A 13,142-nucleotide genomic window follows, 5' to 3' on the forward strand; every position below is an offset into this window, starting at 1 on the left:
TATAAGGACAACCGCAGAGTTTCGCCGGGAGCAGGAGCTAATATAAAAATTGCACACGCTCCCAGCGAAATCTCGGTCAAATTTGACCCACAACCACGTCTCACGACCGTCAGATGGGTGGTTATAGTCTGTAACGAAATCAATACGACTATCCGGCAAAAGTTTCGCGCACCCTAAGAACATGGAGCAACCCAAGGACTACCGCCTCCTACATTTTTCCCGCAAGTTACTTAGCATATTGTTGACACGTAGGCATGCTTTTCAGGCTATTAACGAGTGAAAGCTTGGCACCTCCAAGAGCGCCGATGATAAGGACAATTAGTTTAACAGAATATTCCGGTTAAAATCGTTGCAACTCCCTTATAAGGTCTCTATACCTCTCTTTCTTTTCATTCTCCTGGGCTATGATGTTTTTGCCAGCTGGTGCCGAAGATTCGATAACGAACATGGTTCGCTTCTCGAAGTCAAGAAGAACCATGTCAGGCCTCGAGTGTGCAACAGAAACAATTGTTCACTTTTAGTGCCGCATTGTGCCTTTGGATGTAGGTCGTTCCCGCATAAGTTGGACAACTAGATAGTATGTGAGCTAAATTCTCAGGTTGTGCATGGCTCGCCCTGCAGCTATTATCAGGAATGTCTTAGCTCAAAATGTGGCGACGGTATGTTAAAGTGGAAATGACACCGTCTCGGCATGCCAAAATGAAACGGTGCATCCTTTTATCGAAGAGCTGTTCACGAAAGTTTTTCTCTTCTGCTTTTTTAATCCGGGCTTTTAGGAGTGAGTACTCGAGATAGATAAGATTTGATGCATTTTGCTCACTCCTAATACTGAAGTAAAGTCTCAGTGTTTCAGCAGCCTCCTTCGCTGCTTTGTACAGAAACGCTCCTTTGCTCACCTCTTCGTGCTTCCTGACCATTTGAAGAAGCGGGTTTCTTCCATTTGCGACTCTATGCGCTGTACCTAGAATAATCCTGTTGTGAAGACATTCAAGATTCAATATTCCGCGACCACCTTGACGGCGGGAGATGTACAGTCGCCAAACAGAAGACTCAAGATGCATGCTTTTGTTAATGTACATAACCTTTCTTGTCCCGATATCAAGGGATCTGAGCTCGTTCTTCGTCCATGGAACTACTCCAAATGAATAGAGTACTACCGGGACGGCAAGCATGTTCGTTGCAGATACTTTGTTCCTCGCCAACAGTTCGGATGACCAAATTTGCCGGATGAGACGTTTGTATCTGCTTCGGAGAGTATTTTTTATAGATTTCACATCCTGAATGCAGCTCTGTGGCACGCCCAGGTATGTATAAGTCTCTCCAGCGCAAAGATGTCGTTTAGCGCTTCTATCGATGAGCTCATGGTCTTCAGAGATGCCATTAGGTTTTCCTCGCTTCAGATAAACCTTGGCGCATTTGCCTAACCCAAATTACATTCCAATTTCCTTAGTCTATCGTTCTACAATCCTTTAGTACTTTCGATCTGCAGGCTTGCCGCAAAAGTACCCCCTAGAATGGCAAAGTGCTAGAGATAGTGGCAATAATGTAAGGCAAAAGAGGACTGGGCTCATGGTGCCGCCCTGAAAGACACCGCTCTGAACGGTGACCTTGTTAGTTGTCATACGATTATTTCCAAATGAGATAGTAAATTTGGTTTTTCAAAGCGGCATCAAGCTCTCTATGCAACTAGCGATTTGCGGATGAACCTTTAAGCTTTCCAAAAGACAGATGATATGTCTATGGGAGGTCGAAACGAAAGCTTTCCGATAATCAATTTAGGCCATCGATAGGTCACGCTGGTAAAATGCTGCATCTTTGTAGACACATCTATTGATAAACAGGTTCTCCCGAAATCCCCCTAGGCCTTTCCTTGAGCCTCCTTGTTCATACATTTCTTGCCGCACAGGTTCAATTGCCCGAACAATCCTATCATTTTGGATAACTATGAATATCTTTTACAGAGTGTTCAGACAAGTGATTGGCCTGTAATTCTTCAGGTCAGCTAAGTTGCCTATTTTCGGCACGAGTATTGTGCGCCCTTCCACCAACCACTCCGGAATCGGTTCTTCCGACTTTAAATATGAGGTGAAAATACGGGCCAAATGCTGATAGGTTGAAGGAAACTTCTTCCACCAGAAGATTTTGATACAATCTGGTCCCGGAGCAAAATAGTTCTTCATCCTCTTAATATTTTTTTCACCTCCTCGGTAATGATGGGTGGGCATTCTTCATTAGGTGTTATGAGGGCATAACACAGTTCCTAGAAGCAATTTATATTTGCTGAGTCTTCGTCCAGTCTATGCTGCCCTTCGTAAACTTCTCTCTAAAATACTTCGACGTTTCTCTGGTTTGGGCATGTGGTCGAAAGTAACTGGAGGGTCTTGTAAGAGTTGAGATGGGTTAGAGAGAAACTGTTGATTTTCTCTGAACCACCTCTCCCTTCGCTCTAGACTTCTCTTAGCGTCAGGTAGTATCCGTATTCTCTCAACAATATGCTGCCTGATGGTCAGCAGCTTTGACTTGTTAAGTGTGTGATAAGGGGTTCGGAGTTCGCGCGCGAACTTTCGAACCTTGGCGGTAAAATTCCTACCAGATGTGATGTAGTCAATCACACATTGAATGCGAGACGCGTACTGTCTTGTTCAGCCAATATTTATAGCAAGTTGATGCATTCGTTTTTCGGTCTTATGATCAACCGTTGGTTTTGTTTTACGGTTTGCATCGGCCAAGGCTCTCGCTGCATTGCACACAGAATAATTGACAGCCCAGAGGTTGGTTTCTTTGGAAAAATGTCCACGAAGCTCGTCATCCATTTCAGCCAGATCTTTAGGTCTGGGAGAAACCTTGGTTTTGATGTTTCTTCGGGTCATAAAGCATCGCTCTTCCTCTATCGGATGTATGCCCGCGGTGGGTATTAGTGTCGCCTCTCTTTCTCGGTTGCCGGCTTGTTCTAGCTGTGGTAGAGTAGGCGCTACGCTTACATAGCCCCTTTTTTAAAAGTAGTTCGGCATGGTTTCGCAGACGTTGATGCGAAAAGTGCTATAGCTCCTTGTGTTTCTCGCCCTACAGAGCATGCAACCGTGCCATGTAACCCTGTGCAGGGGCCACACTCGCATCGTCGCACTCTAGCAAGTTGTGATTCAGTCGCTCTGTCCACCTAAAGGTCCCGACATTTCGTCGATCCATCGCATTGAATCCATCTTCATTGGCTCCCCCAGCTCTAGAGTGATCGGCATTGTTGACCGACCCATTGTTGGGAGCCCTGCGTGTACTGTTGTTTTGAACCGAACTTACTACAACTATGTTTGGTGTTGCTATTGTTGTTCCCACAAGAAGCTAGGGAAAGGGGTTCGTCCATCCTTGTAGAGCTCCGCATGCAAGGATAAGGCTGCGTACTCTGAGAGGTCGCCCGGTATCCCAGAGTCACCGTTCTAAACACCTCACCCAGGTGCCATTCAGCTTTCGGCACGGTTGTCACATCTCCGCAAGGGGGTTCATTCCTTCGGGACCACCCCTGGTTAATTATCCGCGACTGCCTATTTATTTTTGTAACCATATTCAGCAGAAACCTTTGGTACAGGGACCCTCTATCCGCAACCCAAGGACGCGTTCGATGGCTTTGTCATAGGCCTTTCGGTTTGGTTCTAGAAAATTAAAATATTGTCTACTACATGCTTCGTTGAAAATTAATATTCTTTGGTTAAAAAATTATACTATTTTGTCAAATGATGTTTTTATTTTAGAGAATGAATTTTAAGAGAAAATTCAAAAAGATTTCAAAACATTCTGAATGATTTCTTACAATTTCTAAAAAAAGCATGAAATATTTAAAACAAAAATTGTTTAATTTGTGTAAATTATACAATTTTAGAAGAAATTTGAGCAAGTGGAGTATTTCTTACTTAATTATTTAGGAGCAATTTAGAAAAAAAAACATGATAAAAATGATTTATTTCAAAACCAAGTATATTTGGTATTCACTATGAGTAGAAACCTTGTAGAATCAAAATTTTTTCAATAATAAAAGAACATTTTTTCTAACTAAAAATTCTTATATATTGTAGAGGAAGAAGGAGATATGCAGCCCAATTGCACTCAATAACTGTGCCTATCATTAGTCGCATAGCTTGTCAGGATGTTTACCATAATATAGAGGACATAACAAATTATTATATATGTACTTATTATCCTCATAGGCTAAAACGATGTGGCTATGGTGATTCCGGTGCACCCTTGACTGCAAATGGTCAGCTGGTTGGCATTATGTCTTGGAGTGGAACAGATGATAATTCACTATATCCTGATGTTTTTGCAAATTTGTTGCATCCTGATTACAGAAACTGGATTCATTCTTACGTTCAAAATGCACTTTAGACTCTTTAGGGACAATTTTCAAATTTTATTTTGTGAAAATTGGTAAAAAGTTGGTTATTTTCCTCAAATAAATTCCATATAGAAGATGCTGCATGGTTGTCTTTTTTCATTTGCATGATAGAACTTGCACCAATTTTCCTTCTCTATCTCTATCTTGCTCTTCTCTCGTTTCTTCCCATCTCATTAAACTATTTATCTTTTTCAACCTTCTGCACCACATCGCCAATATTTTGCTCCTTTAACTCTCTTCCATTCTTCCCTATTTTCCGTAAATCCCCTCTTCTCTCCGTTCCTTTAATCATCCTCACTCTCCAGTTTATTTCCTCCTATCAATTTTCTTTCCACTTTTGCCACTCCTATATGTATATATATACCATTTTTAAGGTGAAAAAACGATGATCAACCCTAAATTATTATTTAATTTCATATTTTTTGTGTTTCTGGCAATAAATAAACTACTAAAATGCTAAATTTCAAAATAGCGGCGGAAAAATAAATTTTTTTATTTGTATGTAATGTTCGTTTTAATATCGTAATATCATTTTAATGTTTGTTTTAAAAACCTATTTTCAATAATCCTTATTATTATTATACTTTTGCGAAATTAATTTGTTTAAACGATTTGTGTATACCAATTTTTGCGTTATTAACTAATTTTAGGGTTACTTAAGGGGTTTTTGAGAACGCTTAATCCAAACATGCGACTAGTTTTGCAAAATTATTTGGTTCAAACAATTTATTTAAATAAATTATTGCATAAAAAACATTTGTGGTATAAAGAATGTCAGAATTAGATTCTATGTAAAAAATTACATACGATATAATATTGGAACTAATGGGATACTTAAAAGCATCGAAGCAATTTCGCTCACTTACATTCAAAATCATTGTTTTTTTCACCTAAAAAATGGTATACATGTAAAAAAACCACATTTTTGAGATATCTTGGTCCGCCATTTTGAAAAAATGTAATTCTGAAAAAAATTGAGATGAAAGTACACATGTTAAAGATAATCGGTGTCAAATCTGGTGAAAAAATACCCGTTTACTCGCTATTCTCCCATATACCTCTCTTCACCTCACGACTATATTTCCTTTTTTCTCCCTCTTAATCGCCTACTCATCTCTACATCTCTCGTACCCTCGTCTCACTCGAACACTTATAGCATCCTTCCTCTGTAAGTTAAAGTACAGAAACTTTAAAAAACCATTTACTTCCCCTCTCCTATTCATGAGTCATTTTCAACACGCTTGCCCCTCCTCTGTTTCTACACACAGAGAGGAGACATTAATAATATACTGAATAATAATACTTGGGTTAGACAGAAATACTTTAATTAGGTAATATTTGAGAACAATATATAAAAAGAAGATATAAAGAGTATCTTCGCTGCGAGTCATGCCGATGTGCTTTCCTTATGTGCTTATACTTATATTTTTACGGAATTTTCTTAAAACTAACTCTCAAGAACTAGCATTCATCCGAACTTCATCTCTAAGACCGCTCGCTCTTATTAACTTGCCATCCTCGCTTCGCCTTTCCTTGCACGCGTGTGCCTACTTTCTCGCTTTGCTTCGCATTGGTAAACTCTATCTTCGCGGCTAATACCTAATACTTATCTACTATTTACAATATTTACATTTGACTCATATCTACTTCCTCTCCTATTCACAATCTTTCCTTCTCCATTCCTCTTCCTTTTACCTTTTATTCTTCTCCATCTCACCTAACACCCCCTTGACCCATTTTACGGTCTTCATGCATCTAGATCTCATCCTCGCTATAAGCCCATGACTTTCTTTTCCTCCTGTCTTACTGAAATATTGGACTCTTTCACTTGGCATAATCCACCCATAGTTCCTGTTAAACCTTAACACTCTTATTCTCTTCTTCGCTGATGCCTTCTCTAGGCTTGCCGTCTTAACCATCTCATATACCTCGAGAGTTTTGTTGTTAAAAATAACAATAACCATGAGGCCCGTTTAAGTTCCAGTAGGATGCTCCTGGAACGTTCTAAAGGGGCGAATATTTTACACGTTCCAAGGACGTTGCTGGAACGGTCCTCTGAAACATCCTTAAAGTGCCTGAAGGCTTCCTGGAACGTTCCATGATATTAGAGCTCCCCAACACCACTCTTTCCCTTTCTCTGCAAATTTGCTATATCTCTATCTGGCCTTTCCACGTCACCCCAAACATTATTTTGTTCTACTTGTTCCCTATCATCTCTTCTCTTCTAGCCTTCTCTTGCATTCCAATCTCGTCGACCATAAATCCCTCCCATTCTCCCCACCTCAATCCCACTAAACTTCAACCAACTTCTGCATCTCACTTCTACTTCACACCAAGCATCAAAAATACGCTTGCCCCTCACAAACATTTTACTCTTCAGCAACCATTTTGAACCCGCTAGAACCATGCTCTCTTCATCTTATTTGTATGTATCACCAGATTTCTCAGGACTCACACACACACCCCCTCCGTGAACTACCCTGCTCCTACTATAAATCTACCTCTTTACCCTCTACAGCCTACATATATGATACACTTACCTCCAAGCCACATCCTCCATGTATTGACCCCCCCCCCTCCATACATACATTTAAGTACCTACCTTATTATATTCGTCTTTTTTCTCTATTTATTCCCTCTTAATGAAACTCTTTTCCCTCCCATCATGCAGCATATACCATAATGGGCCCCTCCTTGGATAATTCCCTATTTAAACATCACCCCTTAAATTATTTTCATATAAAATCCATATAAATATGGAATATAAATGGTATATAAATATGGAATGGGTATATTTTACCCTGGACAGGGCAATGCATAGAGGAGGGAAGGGTATAGTGTAACGTGGGGAGAATTACACAGATAGGATGGTAAAACTTGCTCCCTGTGGGAACCTGCGGTCGTTTTTTATATCTTTTTTTCGCAATTTTCTACAGAAACGCTCCCAGGCAACTTCTTCGTATTTCCTCAGGACTTTAAGAAGAGGGTCTCGTCCATTTAAGACTTTAAATGATGTACACAGAATAACCTTATTGTGAAGATATTCGAGATTTAGTATTCCGCGACTACCTTGACGGTGTGATATGTAAAGTCGCTGATTAGATGACCTAAGGTGCATGCTTTTTTTCATGTGCATAACTTTCCGTGACCCGAAATCAAGGAAACTGAGTTCGTTCTTCGTCCACAGAACCACTCCAAATAAATAGAATACTACTAAGACGGCTAGAATGTTCCTTGCAGTTACAATGAAACTCCGATTTACGGACTTCTCCAAACCTTCTTCTTCTTGCCTGTATCTCTTGATAGTGCTGCCCCGTAAACTGCGCAACTCCGCTGACCTTTCAAGCGCCTCTCTTTCGGTCCCTTAGACCACCTCATCCTGTATACCAGGTTCCGTTAAATCAGAGTCCCAGTATAATTTGTTTCACGTCGACAGTTCAGAGGATCAACTCTGCGCGTTAATATGCTTGTATCTGCATCGGAGAGTATTCTTTATAGATTTTACGTTATATATACGGCTCTGTGGATAGCCCACGTACTTCGGGGTTGCCATTAAATTTTACTCGCTTGAAATTAAACTTGGCTCAATTCTCTGATCCAAACTCCATTGCAATCTCTCGAGTGTAGATAAAGAGGAGAAGGATCATGGTGTTGCCCTGAAAGACACCTCTCTGAAAGGTGACGTTGTTATTTATCATACGATGTTTTCCATATGAGATAGTAAATCCAGGTTTTCATAGTTTTTTTTTCTATACACCTCACGATGTGTGGATGAAAAGTTAAGCTTTCCAACAGACAGTAGATAAGTCTATAGGAGGTTGAATCAAAAGCTTTCCGGTAGTCATTGTAGGCCATCGACAGACAGCGTTGCTCGGAAACTGCGTCTTTGCAGATACATCTATCGATGGGTAGGTTCTTCGTACATCCTGCTACGCCTATCTATGAGCCGCGCTGTTCGTCCATCTCTAGTCACACGAGTCCGATTGTTCGAAAAATCCTATCATTTAAGATAGCTGTGAAGATCTTTTAGAGCGTGTTCAGATAAGTTATTGCCCTGTAATTCTTAGGTTTAGACAACATCCTTTGGAGGCGCCTGAATAACCCCCGGATTTCATTTAACCCAAGTTATATCTGACCACCGAAAATCAAGTTGCCGAACAGGGATATGTCATGATTTTTATCTTTCAAATTTATTTATACGAATCACCATTTATCATAATTCCTACTTCATCTAATAGCTATTTCACAAGTTGAATCTAAACGCCAATATCTCTGGTATGCACAAAAATCATTCCTGTACACTTTTAGGCTATGTAACGTCATATGCCGATCTAAAAATACATAGGATTTACTACTGCGCATGTCAAAGATATCCGCGTTTTGACACCACCTCATGTCAGAGAAATTTCATTTGTCCTACAGCTCATCCGGCCTGAAATAAATCCACGCAATTAAAAATCCGTCCATCAGGATTCTCCTACTTGAATTTGATTTTGTTCTCTTGGTGAACAGAGTATAGATTAGGTGGATATTCGGAAAAAAATAAATGATGTTAAATGATAATTCGAATACATGTAAAATATGATAGGTAGAAATTCGTGTAAATAAATATTAGGTTATGCGGAGATTCAGAAAAATCACAATTATCTTAAATACAAATTCAGAAAACAGAAGTTGTATTAAAGCAAAATTAGGAATGATAAATACAATGAGGAATAGAAATTCCAAAATGTAAAAATAATGCCCAATGAGGACTCGGTATAATAGAAATGATGATATCTGTTAGTGATAATGGTTCATTTTCGATTCCTTTTTAATAAAACCGTGGATCCTTTGATAAAGCCAACAAGTGGGTCCTCAGGTTGCGAACAGAGGATGACTGCAACAGGGCTTTCTGCTGAATATTATTACGATAATCAATAAGGAGGCACGGAATATTGTCCAGGGATGGTCCCCAAGTATTGCAAACGGCAACTCTGGGATGCCGGGGGACCTCTCAGAGTATGCAACCTTATCCTTGCATTCAGGGCTCTACAAAGGATGGACGACATCTTTTCACTAACAGCACGTGGGAATAATAATGACAACAGCGAACATAGTTGTAGTAAGTGCGGTTCAAAACAATTAAATGCACAGGGCTTCCAACAATGGGTTAGACAACAATTCCGACTACCCTAGAGTCACAGGAGCCAATCAAGACCGATTCAATGTGATGGACCTGCAAAATCTCATTTGTTTTGAGTAGATGGATCATCTCAGGGACAAATTACTGGAGTGCTATAATACCAGTATAGTCCTGAATGAAAAGGTTACATGGCGCGACTGCGTGCTCTGTGGTGCGAGAAACACTCTGTGCTCTCGCATTGCTCGCATAAAAGGTTACTAAATCGTACGGAGAAACTCCGGGAAAAGGGTTATAGAAGCGGAGCGACTACTCAAACGCGGCCAGAACAAGCCGGTAATAAAGAAAGAGAGACAGTACTGAGACCAACCGCGATCAGGCATCCCATAGAGTAAGAGCGATGCTTCAGGATCAAAAGAAAAATCAACATTCAGGTTTTTTTCAAGCCGAAAGATCTAGCTGAACTGGATGGCGAGCTTCATAGAGATTTTTCCCAAGTGTCTGACCACTAGACTGTCAATTGTGGTGTGCATAATGCAAAGAGAGCTTTGGCAGATACAAACCGTAAAACCAAACAAGCGGCTGATCATAAGACCAAAAGACGAATGCATCATCTCAGCATAAAGGTAGGCTGGGCAAGACAGTACGCGTCTCGCATTCAGTATGTGATTGACTGCATAAAAGCTGGCAGGCATTTCACCGCCAAGGTTCGATAGTTCGCGCGCGAACTGTGAATCCGTTATCACACACTTAACAATACAAAGCTCTTGACTACCTATTGACATAATACGAGTACCATCTGGTTCTAGAAGAAGTGTAGAGGGGAGAGGGAGGTGGGTAGGAGAAAACCAACAGGTTTACTTTGACTAATCTTGACTCTTTAAAGACCCTTCAGTAACTGTCGACCATTCACCCAAACCAGAGTAGGTCAAAGCATTTTGGAGAGAAGTTTATGAAGTTCAGCTTCCACAGAAAGAAGACTCGAAGATCATAAATAGCTTCAAGAAATTATGCAATACCCTAATAACACCTAAGGAAGAATGCCTATCCATGACTATCGAGGAGGTAAAAAAAGTATTAAGTGACATAAAGAACTAGTTCGCTCTGAGACCAGATAGTATCAAGACCTTCTGGTGTATGCAGTTTCCTTCAACCCACCAGCATCTGACTCGTATTTTTACTGCATATTTAAGGTCGGAAGAGCCTATTCCGGAGTGTTTGCCGAAAGAACCTGCTCATCGATAGATGAATCTGCAAAGACGCAGTATTCTATCAGTACGATCTATCGATGTCTTGCACTGATTACCGCACAGATTTCGATTCGTCACCTCATGGTCTTATCGTCTCTCTTTTGGAAGGCCTAAAGGTTTATCCGCATATCGTGCGGTGCATAGAGAGATTAAAGCTGCTTTGTGTTACCAGATTTATTATCTCATATGGAAAACATTTGAAGCAAGGAAAACTTAATGGAATCCCCGAAGACCCTAAGCTTGTCGACATACCTTGGCCTGCTACAGAGTCGCATTCAGGGTGTGAAATCGATAAAAGATGCTCGCCAAAGCAGACACAAGCGTCTTATCTACCAGATTTGGTCTTCCGAACTGTCTGCGAGGAGAAAAGTATCTACAACGACCATGCTTGCCGTCACGGTAGTACTTTATTCATTTGGAGTCAAATATTCAACGAAAGACGAGCAGAAAATTTTACATAACAATTTTAACGTGAAAAAAGTGTGTGCCAAAATGGTGCCTAAAATGCTCCCGTTTAAACAACAAGAAGCTCTCTAAAAATATTTTTACTGAAACTTAGAATGCTAGTGAAAATTACATAATCTTATTGGAAAAGGTAATAACATGAGACTAATCCTGGGTTGTTACTTATGATCGGAAAACGATTAATTTTCAAATCGATGATAATTGTTTTTTCGGTATTTAGGGGATTGTGTGCCTTTACTGGGCTCCTGAAGGGCAAATTATTAACCCACAGTACTACCTTCACGCTTTTGCTGAACTCCGTAAAAGAATAAGGAAAAAAAGGTCTGAATTGTAGCAGGACAAGTGATGTGTTTCGCACTAAGACTATGCGCCTACTTATTCCGCATAAATTCCGCCTTATTTGCCGGACCTTGCGCGATGCGACTTGTATCTGTTTCTAAAGGTGAAATCTGCATTGAAAAGAAAAAGATTTAAGTCCGCTAAAGCTATGAAAGAGAAAGCAGCACGCGTCCTGAAGTAGCTACAAGTAGAACAAGTCTTTCAGCACTGTTTCGAACAATGGAAGATTCGCATGGAACTTTTTAGGGATAAAGGAGGGGTTTCTGTTGTGCACTAGAGCAGACATGACCAACTCGGGGAAATGCCCAGAGAGAAAACATGCTCCGATAGTAGCCGCCTCCCTTACCCTTTCTCATCGAGAACAGTGGTGGTGGTAGAGGCATCTCCTCTGTCACGTCACACCGCTTCAGATTGCACCGTAGATACGAACTATCTGTTGGGGTGCTTGATCTGTCTAAACTTTCAATACAAAATTGCAATATTAACTAGGGCATGTATTATGTCTACAAATGTATATTAAATATAAAAAAAATAAAATAAATATTGAATTATAACATATTTCCGCCTGCAAAGTACTCCAGAAAGATGATAAGTCCATTAATTATCAAATTATTGCCAAATCGTCGACTCAAAACACTTCCCTGCTTAAAATGTCGGATAGAACCCGGTTAGAAACCGGTTAAAAGTCGATTCTAACAGGGCAAAATCTGTATCTAACCGCAACGTACCTGGTTTTTACCCGCATCCTGTAATATTTGCACCCGATTCCTAGCCATTTCTTTACCGGCCCCGTATCATAAGTTCTTCCCGGGTTGTAACCGTCTCCAAATTGGTTTGTAACTGGGTCATCATAATATTCCTACCTGTTTCTTAACCGTCTCTTAACGGCCTCTACCTGGATTTTGTCCTCGGGTTGTAAACGGCAACTAACCGGCTTCTATCTAGCATCCTATAATAATTGCACCAGATCCCTAACCGTTTTTTAACCGACCTGTAAACGAATTTCGTCTGCGGGTTGTAACCGTCACCTAATCGGCTTGTAACTGGATTCTCATCATATTCCTATCTCGTTGTTCACCGGTTCTGACCAGTCTAACCGGATCTGACCAGTTTAACCGCATATGATTGCGCTTTTTCTCTGATTTACTCACAATATTCCCCTATACTCCTACCCACATGATAAACTCTCATCACCTCAAAAGGCATACCAGATAATGATAAGCATATATTGTAGGGTAAAGTGCAGTGATGTGAATCATGTTTTTAAGAAGTCCAATATGAGAGTCAAGAATTTTTTTTGACCAAAATGTTGGCCGGATTGAAGTCTTACACGGAGAGTTTTATTTTTACATGTCAAGACAGTGTCATTTCCCTATTAACATACCGCCGCCACATTTTGAACCAAGGCATTCCGGATGATAGCTGCAGGAAGCATTGGTAATGTTCGATTAAGATTTTTATATGGTAATAAATGGTACCTGGGTAGTTCAATAAGTCCTTAGAATGACCAACAGATGGCGCGCGAATTGCTCCAAATCATCTGTTTTCAGTCAGCACCACTCCCGACTAGATATATGGTGCA

This window comes from Belonocnema kinseyi, chromosome 1, assembly GCF_010883055.1.
Source record: "Belonocnema kinseyi isolate 2016_QV_RU_SX_M_011 chromosome 1, B_treatae_v1, whole genome shotgun sequence".
Taxonomy (NCBI): domain Eukaryota; kingdom Metazoa; phylum Arthropoda; class Insecta; order Hymenoptera; family Cynipidae; genus Belonocnema; species Belonocnema kinseyi.